The 16,481-nt window shown below is 40.7% G+C and overlaps 1 long non-coding RNA gene and 1 pseudogene across 1 annotated transcript; both read right to left on the bottom strand.

Moving 5' to 3' along the window:
• The window catches only part of LOC115666885 (protein DETOXIFICATION 16-like), a 34,999-nt pseudogene that overhangs the window by 12,607 nt on the left and 5,911 nt on the right, over positions 1-16,481 (bottom strand).
• Positions 189-2,063, bottom strand: LOC130138005 (uncharacterized). The gene is made up of 2 exons (XR_008816431.1): positions 1,517-2,063; positions 189-839 (listed from the first exon to the last, which is right to left on the bottom strand). It is a non-coding gene; the product is annotated as an uncharacterized LOC130138005 (long non-coding RNA).

Genomic DNA, 16,481 nt, shown 5'->3' with positions numbered 1-16,481 from the left:
ATTCAATTTCTTTTTGAATAAGAAGTTTCTCGGTAAAGCAGCTCACATCATGAACTCATACTTCGCTTGATTTCCCTTTGCCTCTTTCATTTATTCTTTCTTTCCAACATCCAACAGAGACATGATCATATCTTTGCATTGTTCAACATTCACCTAGCTCTGTTCATCATTGTTCATCATAAAAAATCTTCATCAACCAGGGAACTCATTGAAGCCATAATCCATATTGCATTCATCACATATGTAATGAATCATGCTCAAATCACAAACAGGAACTCAATGGCAGATAATCTTGAGGGAACCAATAGTTAAGACTTCTCGTCTTTGTTTCTCCAAGAAAAGAGTATAGAGAGGTACTTATCTTGGAGATGCAGATGTTGATTTCAAAGGATGATCAAACTAAGTAGCTGATGTCTTGGAGGTGTCATTTCTGGTGATCGACGTTGGCGAAGAAGAAACGAGCAGGAGCCAAGCTCTTCGAAGTCTCTGACAAGAAAAAACAGTAAAACAGAGGAACAATCAATGGGACTCTGGAGCGGCGAATGGTGACAATCAGCGGTGGCTTTCGGTGTTAGGGGGGTGATAGAGAAGGAAGATTGGTGAAGAAGCTTCTGGCAGTTCAGGAAAAGACCGAGGATCAATGCTATAGAGTGAATAGAAAAATGAGAGTCGGAGAATGAGAGAGAACTTAGCTTTAATCATGTTGCCGTAATCCAATTGTTCGATGGAGAAGTTTCGACTGAATGTAACCAAAATCAAGATTGATCGAAGCTGAAATCGCGGAGCTAAAGGCACGATATAGAGAGAGCTTTGCTGTGGCGGGAACTGGAGATCTTCGTCTGAAAGCAGGATGAAGACATTATAGGACGGAGACGGCAGAAAGCACAAATCAGCGGGAATGAAGCTCTGGCTATGAGGCCAACAGGATAGGGTCGTCCTCACTAGATATTTTGACTTTCCCTGTGACACTGGTCTCTCTCTTATCACTTAATACCGATCGATAGCAATTAAGTATCATTTCTTTCCGGTGGGTTCAATGTTGTTGTAGCTTCTATCTAGTACTTTGTCCCATTGAAACAAACTGGTTCGAGTCCTTTAGATATCAGTAGGTAGTGCAGATTTTAATATGGTCATCGCTTAGCTAACTATCTCGCTACTGACGATGAATGACACTCGAATAAGTGCGAGACTCATGCTAAGATGATTGACCTATACAACCACTTTAACAAGCAGACAACATATTAATGCTTATGTAACGTTTTCTGGTCATATTGTTTATTAAAGAGCTTGATATGGCGTGGTGACCTCTTTTTGGAAGCTCTAGCAATCTTGTTCATGGTCAGTGCTTATGGGATTACAGTCATTAATAAGTTGGTTGACGTTGAGTGCATGACTCTTTCAACCAGCATAACCAAAGCTGATAATCATCCCAAATCTAACATTACCATCTACCAAAAATATAAAGCGCTAACCAAGACCTCCAAATCGTAAAAATCAAGTGAAAACAGTGACATACCTCTTGGATAGCTTGTTTGGCGCACCACCGATGACCTTGGCGATGCAGAGGAGGGCGAGCTCGGCCTTGAGCTCACTCAAAAACTCACGTTCACAGCAACAGTGATAGTGGTGACAAGCTTGGTGATGATCCCAGCCCAATCCTATTCATAAATATAAGAGCAGCGATGATAGCGGAGAGAAGCAATTCACCAGAAAGCGATTTACAAGAATCACCTGGTCATGATGCGGAAGATGAATACGGACATCGATCGACAATTCGATTGCCTTAATTCTGACAAAACTGAGGAAATTGGTGAACCAATCTCAAGCTGGTCACAAACGGTGGAACACCGGGCCAAGGCGCCTTCATACTCTTGTCCAAATCTCGAATCGACGAGGAGCCTGGCCATGTGCGCTTCTCTTAAAAGCGTGAACTCTCAAAAACCCATCTCGCCAATTATGTCTTCCTCTTCTCAAGAACCATGGGGCTAAGGATTCGAGTGAAATTTGAAAAGAAAATTGTGATCTTCAAGAATCCCACTATAACAAAGACAGGTGGCTGTAGAGATGAGTTTATGCTTCAAAAATTAAAAGCCCAAATAATTCTTCTTTTTGCAACAACTTACGAGCCAACATGCAAGATTTCCCAAGATCCACAATCCAAAGTCCACTCACCTTTGCTAACGGAATAAATGAAAATTCCGTCGCAAATTGCGACGGAGTTGAGTATCCGTCGGAAATTTGCGACGCAAAACTAATTCCGTCGCAAATTTGCGACGGATACATTCCGTTTCCATCGCACATTAAAAATTATTAAAAAATGATTCTTAAGTGATTATTCTTTTTTGGGTATGTGCCTAATTGAAGGTCTCGCAATCCAAGTGGACGTTGCAATTCTCATCAAATTGATCACTTTCTCCTACAAATATTTCAGTCAAATATTTGGGTAAGTCTTCTTTACATTGTAGTTTTTTCTATTTTTGCAATTTGATATTAATTGTTGCGTGAATAACATAAATTATAATTTCCAAAATTTTATGGTTTTAATTAACAACAATAGATATGATATTTTAAATATTTTACCAGAATTTTTTATTTTAATACAGACACAATGCAAAGAGAAAGGGCTTGGATGTATAATAAGAACTTACCTGGACGTCAAGGATTGACAGATGAGTTTCGTACTGGATTGGAACTATTTTTAGACTTTGCTAGTAGTAAATATGAGTTTATGGATGGAAATAAGTTAAGGTGTCCGTGTAAAAAGTGCGGTAATGATAAATTTCTTGTGTGTGATCAAGTTAGAGAACACCTTATTAGATTTGGGTTTACTCCAAACTATTATAATTGAACTTCCCATGGTGAACCATTTATATCTGATGAAGGATATGGAAGAAGTGACCAATTTTCAGTTAGGGAAGAATGTGGCTATTATGAGCAATTGAACCCATACGAGAGGATGGTGATTGATGCAGCTAGTTATAATTTTGTCACGGAAGCAAATCATGCAAGTACTAGTTTTACTCCTACACGTGAACAAGTGGGTACTAGTCATGCTTCACAATTGGAAGATATAGGAGTAACGGGTTTTGAGGAGAATGTGTATAATGAAACTTTTCAATCTAATCAGTTCTGGGATGTCTTGAAAGCAGCAGATGAACCTCTATGGACAGGTTGTGAGGACCACACTAAGTTATTGATGACAGCCCGACTATTAAATATCAAGGCAGAGCATAATGTGTCTGCGGATTGCTTCAACTCTTTTGTTGAAGTAATGCGGGAATCATTGCCTCGTGATAACAACATGCCAAGTGATTTTTATGATATGAAAAAGCTAGTGGATAACTTAGGTCTTCCGGTTGTAAGGATTGATGTATGTAGTAGGGGTTGTATGATATATTGGAGAGATGATGAAAATGCAGAATCTTGCAAATTCTGTAGTCAACCTAGGTACAAGATTAACAGGAGGCCGGGTCGTAATCAGAAGCGTAAACCATGCAAGCAAATGTTTTATCTGCCCTTAATCCCCAGATTGCAAAGGCTTTATGCGTCTAAAGCCACTGCTGAACACATGACTTGGCATGCAAATCATGAAACAGAAGAGGGTCTAATGTGTCATCCTTCAGATGCAGAGGCATGGCAACATTTTGATAGAACATACCCTAAGTTTGCAATGGAGCCTCGGAACATTAGGTTAGGTCTCTGTGCCGATGGATTTGCTCCATTTGGGAGAACAGGAAAAAGTTATTCATGCTAGCCAGTTATCTTAACGCCGTACAATCTTCCACCTGGTATGTGCATGAAGACACCTTATATGTTTTTGACATTGATCGTGACAGGGTCGCAAAATCCGAAAAAGTTGATAGATGTTTATATGCAACCATTGATTGAGGAGTTACAACGGCTATGGGTTGAAGGTGTCCCTACGTATGACGTTTCTACCGATCAAACATTTGTTATGAAGGCTGCCCTTCTTTGGACGATAAATGACTTTCCAGCTTACGGAATGTTATCTGGATGGAGTACAGCTGGGATCTTAGGATGTCCGATATGTTTGGAGAGGACAAAGTCATTTAGATTAAAACATGGAAAGAAGCCTAGCTATTTTGACTGTCACAGACAATTTTTACCGCCAAGTCATCCTTTCAGAAGGAATAAGAAAGAGTTCAGCAAGAATAGGACTGAAAGAACACGTCCACCATTGAGGTTGACTGGCAATCAAATTTGAGAGCGTGTGCAGGACTTTCCAACTGTTGTTGAAAACCCGCACGGCACGACTTTTGAGTACGGAAGTACAGATAAGTGGACAAAACGCAGTATATTTTAGGATCTACCATATTGGAAGGCCCATCTTATTCATCATAATCTTGACGTCATGCACATAGAAAAGAATGTTTTCGACAATGTCATAAATACTGTGATGGATGTCGCCGGAAAAACAAAAGACAACTTGAACGCAAGAAAAGATATGAGAGATATTTACGATCGGCCAATACTAGCTGTGGATGCAAGTAGCAGGGGACCAAAACCGAAAGCAGTTTATACATTGGATAAGGAGCAGAGGCGAGTTGTTTGTCAATGGTTGAAATCTGTGCGGTTTCCTGATGGATATGCTTCGAACCTCGGGAGATGTGTTGATTTGAAGGAATGCAAGTTGACAGGTTTGAAGAGTCATGATTGTCACATCCTGATGGAAAGACTAATTCCAATAGCTTTGAAGGAAGTTTTACCGAACTTTGTATGGGGCGCCATTACAGAATTAAGCAATTTCCTCCATGATATTTGCTCGACAGTGTTAAAAGCATCGCACATGGAAAAACTAGAGAGAGATATTCCAATTATTCTTTGCAACTTAGAAAGGATATTTCCTCCAGCGTTTTTTGATTCGATGGAGCATCTCTTAGTTCACTTGCCTTACGAGGCCAAAGTTGCAGGTCCCGTCCAATTTCGATGGATGTATCCATTTGAGAGGTAATGTTTTCTTTAAAATACAGTTCAAATGAGTTTATCATATAATATGTCCCGATAAGCTTCTTTCTATTTCAACTAGATTCTTATATCATTTGAAGAAAAAAGTGAAGAATAAGGCACATGTTGAAGCTTCAATTTGTAATGCATATATTGTGGAAGAAGTGACGACATTTGCATCATACTATTTTGAGCCGCACGTTCAATGCAAGAGGCGGAGAGCAGGCAGAAATGATGAGGGCCCCATTGATCCCAATTGCACAGCATTCTCTATTTTCAATTATCTGGGTCGACCAAGCGGCGGATGTCAGTTTCGTTACTTATCAGGCGAAGAACTTCATGCAGCCCATACTTATATTTTACTGAACTGTCCAGAAGTCGAGCCATACTTCAAGTAAGTGTAAATTTGTAAATATATGTTTTGCGTGTCAAATATTTGCTAATAATGATATGGTTTTTAATATTAGGATTTTCCAAACTTCAATGTTTGTACTACAACCAAATGAGTTTGACCGTTTGTGCGATGAACAATTTGCAGCATGGTTCAAGACATATGTAAGTTGCCTATGGATCAAAACCACGTTATTAAAATTATATACATCATTTAGTTAAATATATATTATTAACTTTGCATGTATAACCTTAGGTTCACAGTAATTATGATGAAATTGGAGGGCAAGGATTGCTACATTATCTGTCATGGGGTCCACAGTTAAGAGTTCGAAGTTGGCCAGCATATTTCATAAATGGATATAATTTTCATACTCAAGAATATGGAATGGGAAAATCCACAATGAATAGTGGTGTGTCTGTTCGGTCATCCAATGGTGACAGTTCGAAAGATGATTTTTATGGCTTGTTGGATGAAATCATAGAAATAGAGTACCCTGGACCATTAAAGATGCGGGTTGTGTTATTTAAGTGCACGTGGTTCGACCCCGTCAAAGGAATGAAGGTGCATACGAAGTTCAATTTGGTTGAAATAAATCAAAAGAAAAGGTATATGAAGTATGAACTATTTGTCTTGGCACAACAAGCAATTCAAGTATGTTATGCATCATATCCTAGTTTGAAACGTGACAAAGCTGATTGGTGGGCTGTATGTAAAATCAAAGCACGGAGGAAAATCGAGGAACACTGGACGGATAGAGCCTACCAACAGGAGGAAGTGTCTAACACGGTTGAAATTGAGGAATATAACATACCAACTTTACGAGATCTGTGTGGAGCAATGATAGATGTGGAGCCAACTGAAATTTGCGAGTTAAATGTACAAGAATGTTCAGAATCTGATTTTCAGACAGATGACGAGGACGAGGACGAGGACGAGGACGAGGACGAGGACGAAGACGAGGACGAAGATTAAAATTTTTGTCACAAAACACTACAGATGTGTAATTATTAATGTTACAGGTGCTATTTTGGTTGTTATCATTATTGTTCTTGTTATTATTGTTATTGTCGATTATTCTTTTTATTTTAATTGATCGTCCGAAATTTTGTCCCTAAATGCCGACAAGTCTAACATTATTAACGTGCCCTAACATTTCCGATATTCTAATTTCTATTGCAACATTTGAGATGCCTAAATTTTGGATTGAAAAAAAGATGTAGCAAATTTAGGACCCAAATAAATGAAATGCTAAATTTTTGACCGAAAAAAAAATTCACAAATTTACAACGTTCATGTAGTATGTGCATATTTGCGCCAGACTGAAGCTATCCGTCGCAAATTTTGCGAGAGAATTTGTACCGTTCGAAATTGTATACGGATAATTTAATCCGTCGCAAATTTGCAACGGAATTTTTTTTATGTCGCAAATTTGCGACGAATTTTTATTTCTGCTGGAAATTTTTTGTCGATCGCAAAATTTGCGACCGATATAGAAAGTCCGTTGCAAATTTGCGACGGATAGTTGATTTTGCGATGAGATTTTTACCGCTCGAAATTTTCGGCGTAAAAAAATCCATTGTAAATTTGCGACGGACTAAGATTTCCGTTGCAAATTTTGCGACGGACTCAGCCGTCCGTCGCAAATTTTGCGACGGACTATGATTTCCGTCGCAACATTTGCGACCGACGGCTGAGTCCGTCACAAATTTGCCGTCAAAAATTTGCCGTTTAAATTTGCGACGGAAAAATCATTCCGTCGTAAATTTGCGACGAAAAATTAATCGGTCGCAAATTTGCGACGGACTGAGGTTGTCCGTCGCAAAATTTAGGAGGGAATTGTTGCCGTTCAAATTTGCGACGGAAAAATTAATCCGTCGCAAATTTGCGACGGATTAATTAATCCGTCGCAAATTTGCGACGGATTAATTTTTCCGTCGCGAATTTTTGTCGGTGGCAAATTTGCGACGGACGTGAGCGTCCGTCGCAAATTTGCCACGGACCCTCACGTCCGTCGCAAATTTGCGACGGACCGAGCAAGTCAGTCGCAAATTTACATGTTATTACCGCTTCCCGACGCCGGCCCCCGCCAGATCTGCGCATTCCCCCCGCCCGTCGCCGTCGCAGCCGTCGCCGTCGCCGCCCAGCCGTCGCCGCTCGTCGCCGGTCGGCCCGCAGCCCCCGCCTGTCGCCGGCCGACCCGCAGCCCTCCGCCCGTCCTCGGTCGCGCCCCCCAGGCGCCCCGCGGCCCCCGCCTGTCCTTTGCCCCCGCCGGTCGCGCCCTCCCCCGCCTCGCCGACCGCCCCCGTCTCGTCGCGCCCTCGCCCCGCCTCGTCGCCCGCCCCCGCCTCGCCGCCACCCCGCGCCGGCCCGTCGCCCGCCCCCGCGGTCGCCCCTTAGCTCCGCCTCGTCGCCCGCCCCACGGTCGCGTCCCAAGAGCTGCCAGCCGCCAGTCGCCGCCCGGCCTCGCCGTCCCGCCTCGCCGCCGTCCGCCCGCCAGGAGCCGGCCAGCCGCCCGGCCGCCTGCCGCGACGCCGTCGTCATCTGTCCACCGCTGGCCGGGCCGCGGCGCCGCGTGCCGCCGTGCCGCCGCCGACCAGCCCGCCACCCGCCTCCCGGGCGCCGGCCGAGGTTGTGGCCGGTCGGCCCGCCGCCGCCGCCTTAGACGCCGACGCCGTCGCCGCCCCACGCCGTTGCCGCCGCCGACACCGTCGCCTTCCCTGACGCCGTCGCCGCCGAGCTCCGCCGTCGTTCTCCCGGTCGTGGCCGAGCACCTGGCCGACTAGTCACCATTTGAGCTCACGCTTGCGCCGGGACCGCCACTGTTCTATCGGCCGATTTTTATTGTCCTTGAACCAAGTAAGCAACTCTCTAAACCCTAGTTAGTATAATTAGGTAATTAGTCGGACTTGTTTAAGGATTATTTAGGGTCACTTTTCGTTGGCTAAATTACTGGTCGATTTCAGGATTGCATGTGGCTTTGATCAATGGTCGACTGGTTAATTTGTCTATTATGTGGATGATTAAGCGTTAAATGACGATAAGTTGATTGATTAAGCGTTTTCACAGAAAATGCTTGAAAATTGAATAATTCTATAAAAAATCAAGGAAAATTACGGAAAATTAAAACAATGGTATATGTTGGCAACAAATATGAAATTTGACCGTAAAAGTTTTTTAAACTTTTTAAAAAACAAAAATTTCAGAATATCAGAAAATGGCAAAAATTAATAGTGACAACCCATTTTCAATGAAATTTAGATTTTTTAACGTTCCGGGGAAAAATATATTAAAAAATTAAAAATTTCCATAACATTATAAAATGGCTTAACATAAATGTGGTCACCCATTGTGAGGGAAATTTTTATTTTTTTTGGGTGAAAAAAAAATTAAAAAAATATAAAATTTCAATACTGCACAGAATTGCCTAGAAAACATTTGGCCATCAACTTGCAGCGAAATGTAAATTTCTTTAGATGGCCAAAAAAAAATTAGAATTTAAAAATTTTCAAAACTTCACGGAATGACTTATAATACCTGTGGCCACCCACTTTTAGTTATATTTAATTTTTTTAACGTGCCCTAAAAACTATTAAAATAAATAAGGACAAAAATTTTGGAAACTTTACCTAATAGCTTAGACTACCTGTGGCCACCCAATTTTAGTATGGACAAATTTTTTTATTTCACGAAAAAAATTTATATTAAAAAATAATAATTAAAAAATGCTTATAATTTTAAAATTTCAAAACTTTACAAAATGTCTTAGAATATCGGTGGCCACTAACTGTTAGTGAAATTTTTTTTAGGGCCCAGAATTTTTTTTTGCAATAATAATAATTTTTTTCTTACAAAACTGTACAGAATGACTCAGAATACCTGTGGCCACCCACTTTCAGTGAAATTTAAATTTTTGTACGTTGTAAAAAAAAAATTTAATCAAAATGAATGCGATTCATATAGTGATGTTTAATACCTGTAGCCACCCAAATCGTGCTCATGCATTGATGTTTCATATCAAAATGAATGGGATTCATAGTATATTTGTTTGTAGGAAATTGCACGTCATAAACACTCGACATTGGCTCATTTTAAGGAAACATTTTCTCAGTCTTTCCATCAAAATGGTAAGCTTCGTCATGTACATCATTATGTGTTCGTAATACGTGTCAATAGTTTTGTACATATTCGCATAACCTTCCTACTTATAAGTTTAAACGTGGAGGTCACATGCCTAGAAGACAAGGCTCTTCCTCGTCCTCGTCCCCGGCCCTTTCCTCTTCCCCTGTCCCGGCATCTAACCCTCAACCACAGTATGGTCCGTCACAATATGGACACGTTGGCCCTTTCTCCAACACTCAACAACATGTTACGGGACTTGGCCACATGCGAACTGAACGTTCTCCAGTTCAATCTCCTTTAGCTCCCTCTCCTTCCGTTCCACCCCATTATTCGGCGGAACAATCGAATATTGACGGAAACATAGGTCAAGAAGATAACCGATTCTTTATATGCCCATTTGGAGATTCGTAAGTACTTCATTTTTATTTTAGTATATGTAATATTTAGGGCTTTAGATATTGATGTCAATTGAATTGTCCATGTTGCACAATATTCATATGAATGCAGATTCACGGATGCTCCGTCTGTTGTGAGGGAATTGAACAAAATAGTAAGAAACTTTTGGATGGGAGAGTATATTACTTACATAAATGTTCCACAAGAAGTGAAAGAAATGTGGTGGAATGAGTTCAAGGTAAGTTTTACATATTTTATTTTCTCACCAATTAAGTGTGGTGTAGTATATTGATGGTCAAGAATGATGTAAAGGGACCAGAACAACTCTGTAGTTTTCGATACCTAAAGGACCGGATATTTTCCCTGACATGAACTTTACAAAATCTGTCTATATTTGTCTGGTGCATGGTTATGGATATGTAATCATCATAATAATTTTTAATTTGTGTTTTTATTCATTGCAGCGGAAGTTCAAGTGGGAGGAATCGGAAGACAATGAAGTGAGAAGAATTTTCGATAAGAAAATAAGTGATTTTATGCGAAATGTCATGAATAGAGCGAAGAGCAAGCAAGCGAAGCTGTCTTTCTTTACAGCTGACAATTGAGAGGCAATTAACACATTTTGGGCATCTGAACAGAGTCGGCAACTCTGTGAGCGGAATAAGAAGAATCGATCTTCTAGTTCTAGTGATGGGTCAGCCACATATGCTGGGGGCTCTATCAACATTGCGGAGCATCGCAAACGAATGGTAAGTCTGTTAAATGAGTTATCAGTTAATTTAATTCAATTACTCATGTTTACATTTTGTAGGCACATGAATTGGGGACGGAACCGACATTTGCAGCTACATTTGAATGCACATTTCAAAAGAAAGATAAGACATGGACTGGCGATCGAGCAAAAGCTGTTAAGGTATGTAAGGTTATACTTTGGCTTATATGTAAACTATAATGAAAACCGTGAATGCTTTCAATATTTTTGGTAGATATATATATAGTGATTTTATTTTCATCTATATTGTTAATGTAGGAAAAATATGATGAACTTTTAATGAGCAGTGCTAGTGGTAGTGATGATTGTCCTGAGTCCCGGCCACCAGTTGATAATATGGCATTATGGATGGAGGCAACGGGTGGGGCGAAAAAAGGGAAAATATTTGGGATGGGATCATTATCAAGGATGTTCATGCCGAATGCTCCTGGAAGTTCATCATCCACTGGGACTGGTCGAAGGAGTTCACGACCAGACGAGAATTTGACCCAAGAAGTGCATCGTCTCAATAATTTACTTGTTAAGAAGGATGAACAAATACATAACTTGGAAGAACAAATGAGAGTCGTTATGCAACACCTTAACATCAATCGCTATGGCGATCCTCCTGTACCTCCAGCCAATCCAGTAGGTGATGGGTACAATGATGATCAACACATTGATGCCGAGAATGCTGCTGATGATGATGATGATGAAGATTTTCTCCGGTCTTTCTAGTTAAAATTCTCAAAATCGGGGGTAAGCTTGCTTCATAATCTTGATTTTTCATAATTTCACTCATATTCATATGTAAGAACATTTATGTTCGTCCCGAAACGTATTTTTGTTAACCCTTTTGTTATACCTAGTTCCACATCCATGCATAAACGCTTTTTTTATATTCTGAACTGATTTATGTATCGACATTTCCTCAGGTCTCGACAAAAGTGACTACTTTTGGTGTCCTGCCATCGTACCAAAGTCGAGTCTTCTTCTGTATGATTTTTTTGCGTCTTCTATGGTTGTCCCGTCTCTTAGTTCATGTTTTGACTGTATTGTAAGATTGGATATCAAATAGTATCATCTAAGACTCTACAACTTTCCTTCTGTTATTTGTTTCAATTATATGTCATTGTGGCTGGTTTATCAGAATTTATGGTTTGTTCGTTTTTCTGTTTCAATTATATATCATTGTCTCCTTTGATTGATATGGATAAGAATTTATAGCCGAAATGATATAAAAATAGCGACGAATATTTTAAGCCGAATTTTGCTATCATTAAAGTTTGTCACTAATTTGTGACGAAATTCGCGACGAATTTTCTAACGAAATTCGCGACAAATTTTACGACGAAAATTGCGACGAAATTGCGACGAATTTTGCGACGAAATTGCGACGGATTTTTGCGACGAATTTTGCGACGAACTAACGTTCGTCGCAAATTTTGCAACGAATTTTGCGACGGACAAGCGTTCGTCCTGACTGGAAATGGAGATGCTTCGATTATCGTTCAATTGATAGGATTACGAGATCGTCAGTTCGAGTGAGCGTCATTATATGATTTTTGGGGATTCCAGGTAAGTGGTGCTATCTCTTCTTTGAGTTTATAAACTCATGTTTTGAAAGTGATAATGATTTGAGTATCGTATGAGTTATTAAAGCATGTTTGTTGCATAAAAGCCTGGATCGGGCAATTACTACCTTTTAATATTTGATGATGGTTTAAGAATGGTTTTATGAGAGGTATTGTGAAATAATATATATGTGTCACTTTATGAACTAGTTTATGAAATGACTTCGGAAATGATTCAAGAAATGTCGAAATGTATTTCTGGCGGATGAGCCGTATTGTGAGGGATATTATATCTTCTATGAATTTACAAATTCATATTTTGATAATGAGATATAATTTTAATACGGTGGACCATGTTTTCTGCATAAATTGGATCGATCATTTACTACCTTTTGTCGATTGTGAAATGAGTTGAAAAGTATTATGATGTTATTGAAATGAAACTTTTGTGAATGCTTGTATTAAAGGTTTTGTGAAGAGGATTAGCCGAGGGCTATTCTTGTTGCGAAATGTTTTGTGAAATGGATTTATTGGTGTTGATTGTGGATTTCTGGATTGAGTTATAAGTTGCTGCTGCTCGTATTACTATGCTGAGAACCCGTTGAGGGGGGAGTATGCATACTGTCAGGATATCCTTCTGGGCCGAACCGCCGGCTTATAATAGGTGGTAGACCTTGCCAAGAGGGGTAAACTTGGTCGCTTTTATCACGGCGTTAAACTTGACCATAGTTTGATGACGAGCATGAGATTGGTTGATGGATGAACCATCAACGTGTTATGTGATGAGATTAGTCAATGGATAGACCATTGATGATTGGCTATTGTTGTTAAGTGAGTTTTTATTGAGTAATCTGATACGGATGACTTTTACTGAAAAGTTATTATACCTTTGAGATATTTTTGGCTATATTGTACATCGAGTTTGAGTTATGGGCTGTGATATTTTTTATACTATTGCATAGTGATTGTTCGATCTGCTTAGAAGAGATATGCACTGCTTACTGAGCTGTGGTTGCTCACCCCTTTCTTTCCCTAATCTTTTCAGGTTCCATGGTTAGTAGTCAATAGAACAAGAGTGGTGTCGTTGGGACTTTTGGGAGTTGGAATCCTTGTGGTTTGAGGCTGCGTCGTTTGGGTGGGAGGACGGCCGTGTCGTCCCCCGTTCTGGTAGGTTTCGGGTGTGACATATACAATCAATTTAACAATTGTTTCAGGTTTTTGGCAGAAGCAACCGGTGTTTAGGCTGAGACAAACACAAGAATATCATGATGAGTCAACTTGTACGCTTCCTGTCAAGATATGAATTTGTGAAGTGCAGTACCTGATTGAGAGGACCGAAGTTTCAAGTTTCGAATTAGGAAGAAGTCCCGAAAATAGGACCTTCATCTCGAAGGACCAACTCTCAAAGCTGCTGCAGGCAATGAAACTATCAGAAAGGGCACTTTTAATTAGTTCGTCTTATAGAGATGTTAAGAGAACAAAAGAAGATAATCCAAGATGCCACAGGCGTATGTCTACAGCTAATTCATAAGACGATGAATTCCCATCTGTTTCAATAGATTTTAAGGAACATAATCTAGATTAACAATGATACTTTTTCGTGTTTTGTGTCAAGCTATTGTTTTTATTTTACTTTCATAAATATAGCCCACTGCCACTAATGAGTCAGAAGAATGGTATCACTAAAATCAATTTTCTTGAATTCCCTTAGCGTTCTTTGCTAAGCAAAAGTGAAGTAGGAGAAGCATAAAGCTTGAGAAGTACCAGAGCATAACAGCAGAAGGAATAGCAAACTTCAGAAATCCAGGAATCCCATGAAAGGCATCGTTAGAGAACCGGTCCTAGTTCTTTTACAAGACGGTGAAATCCTGACATCTAATGTAGGGGTAATTGGTTCCCGGGTGATCCAGTTCCCACCTAGGAACCAGGAACCGGATCCCAGTTTCTAGAACTGGAAGCGGACCGGTGGCATTTCAACCTGAATATAAAATAAGGAAAACTGGGGTTGTTTGGTCGTGGGTCAGGTGGCTCCCACTGGTTTCATTATAGCTCGGAGAGAGAGAGTGCCATGTGCATGCACCAGCCACGAGGGATGTTGGGTCGAAGAAAAAACAATGATGCTGATCACAACATACACAATACACATCCAATTCAGAACTCCATTTCTCTGCTTTTGTTCTCTTTCCGAAGTGGATAAAGGCTGAACTGTTCTTGAGGGGTTTCTTTCCAATTTTCATTGATGCTGATAACAATTCACAACTGCTCAAGATAACTTCATGATGCTGATCACAATTGCTCTTTCGCCTTATTACTTCACAAGGTATCATCACCATTGTCTTACTATTGTTGCTTAATGAAGCGAGCACATGTCCCTGCCTCCACTGATATATCAGGATCTTGCTTGAAGAAGAGAAGGGTTTGGCCTGCGTTGGCTGACATGATCACTAACAGAATGCTAGCTAATAGGAGAACAATTATAGCCCTCTGCATGTGGATAATGAGCATGTAGTAATGCTTAACTCCATAGGACTGACCGCATGATGTATCCAATGCACTCGCCATTCCTATCTGTTAGAATGATGAAATAATACATAAGGACTTAATCACAATCATCTGTGAAGTCATGTTTGGAACAATTTCTACACGTCGTAAGATGAAATTTTAGAAATTTGTAGATATATCCTAGGAATCCACTTCACGCCATGCTTGAAAAGAAAATGGCATCAATTGCAATATCGGATTTGGGGGAGGGGAACTATCCCTATCTCCTGTCCCAAACAATCATATTGAAATGCGCATGACAAATTTACTATTTCTTGACGAACACCAACTCTACATCTAGCTATTAAGAGAGGACATGTTTAGCAGATCAATCTTGTCAAACTGCAAGAATCCTGAAGGAGCTAAGGTTACTAGCCATACATTGTTATCCCGTTTTCTAATGGCTTTTTGGGAATAAAAAAATGGTATTCTTTCACTTGGAAATCAGAGCCAGATTATATATCAAGAGCTTGGATACTTAAAGACTTGGTGTGATCCTGCTTTCAATGCTAAATTCTTTGATTGCCGTGACTCAGTCAGTGAAAGGAATGGCTTATCCTTCTTTTCAACTAGTTTGATTGGAAAGTACACACTGCCTCTTGTTTTGCTTGAATTATGAAATAAACATTCATTGACGGGTGGAAATAAATTGAATATTATCATCCATTCCATAGTCAATGGCCATCGGATACTGATGTGTGGCTTAAAAATTCACCAGAGAAAGTATCTTTTGTGATCACTTAACTTTTGCCTTTGTATTAAAAGGTGTCACTTGAATTTCCAGTTTTATCAATTAGGTCACATAATTTTAATTTTGGTTTCAATCCAGTTGATCTATCTAATTCTGCATCAGTGGTCCATTGAAAATCTAACTGGACAGAAACTTGAATTGCTGGTAAGTGACTTGATGAAAGTTGAATTAAAGTTTTGTGACTTGTCGTTTGAAAATTAAGCCCAGATATTCAATCAACAATTCCAATTTCTGCACATCCTCACTTGCATGCAATTTAATAGACGATTCTGCTGCTCCGCGCATGTATAATCAAAATCATTTTCCGGGGAAAAGTGCCAAAAAAGTCCTAAACCTTTTGTATTGGTGCCAATTTAGTCCTAAACCTTTTTTTGGTGCCAATTCAGTCCTAAACCTTTTGCATTGGTGCCAATTTAGTCCTAAACCTTTTTTTGGTGCCAATTAAGTCCTAAACCTTTTAAATTGGTGCCAATTCAGTCCTAAACCTTTTGTTTTTGTGCCAATTTAGTCCTTCCGGTCAATTTTGACCGGAATTTGCCTACATGGACGCCTGCCGGCCGGCGGCCGGTCACCGGCGCCGACGTGGCGCTGACGTGGACAACTTTAATAATATTTTAATATTTTTTTGAATTTTTTCTTTTTTTCCTTTTTTTCTTTTTTTTCCACATTTTTTTTTGGCCCCCCCCTCTTTATCCGGCCGGTCGCCGGTCCGGCGACCTGCCAGAAGGCCGGCCTGCTGGCTGCTGGCGAGGCCGGCGGCCTCGCCCGACCAAGGCAAGGCGAGGCTCGCCCTCGCCGCAGGCTGCGGCGAGGTCGTTGGGCGAGGCCCGACCTCGCCGGATCTGGCGAGGTCGCTGGGCGAGGCCCGACCTCGCCGGATCTAGCGAGGTCGGGCCTCGCCCGACCATGGCGAGGCTCGCCCTCGCCGCAGCCTCCGGCGAGGGCTCGAGCCTCGCCTTGGTCGGGCGAGGCTCGACCTCGCCAGATCCG

This window comes from Syzygium oleosum, unplaced genomic scaffold (assembly GCF_021117445.2).
Source record: "Syzygium oleosum isolate NSW1041296 unplaced genomic scaffold, Sole_v2.1 Sole_v2.04, whole genome shotgun sequence".
Lineage (NCBI taxonomy): Eukaryota > Viridiplantae > Streptophyta > Magnoliopsida > Myrtales > Myrtaceae > Syzygium > Syzygium oleosum.
Note: the sequence above shows the minus strand (reverse complement) of the source record. Positions and strands in the feature narration are given on the sequence as shown.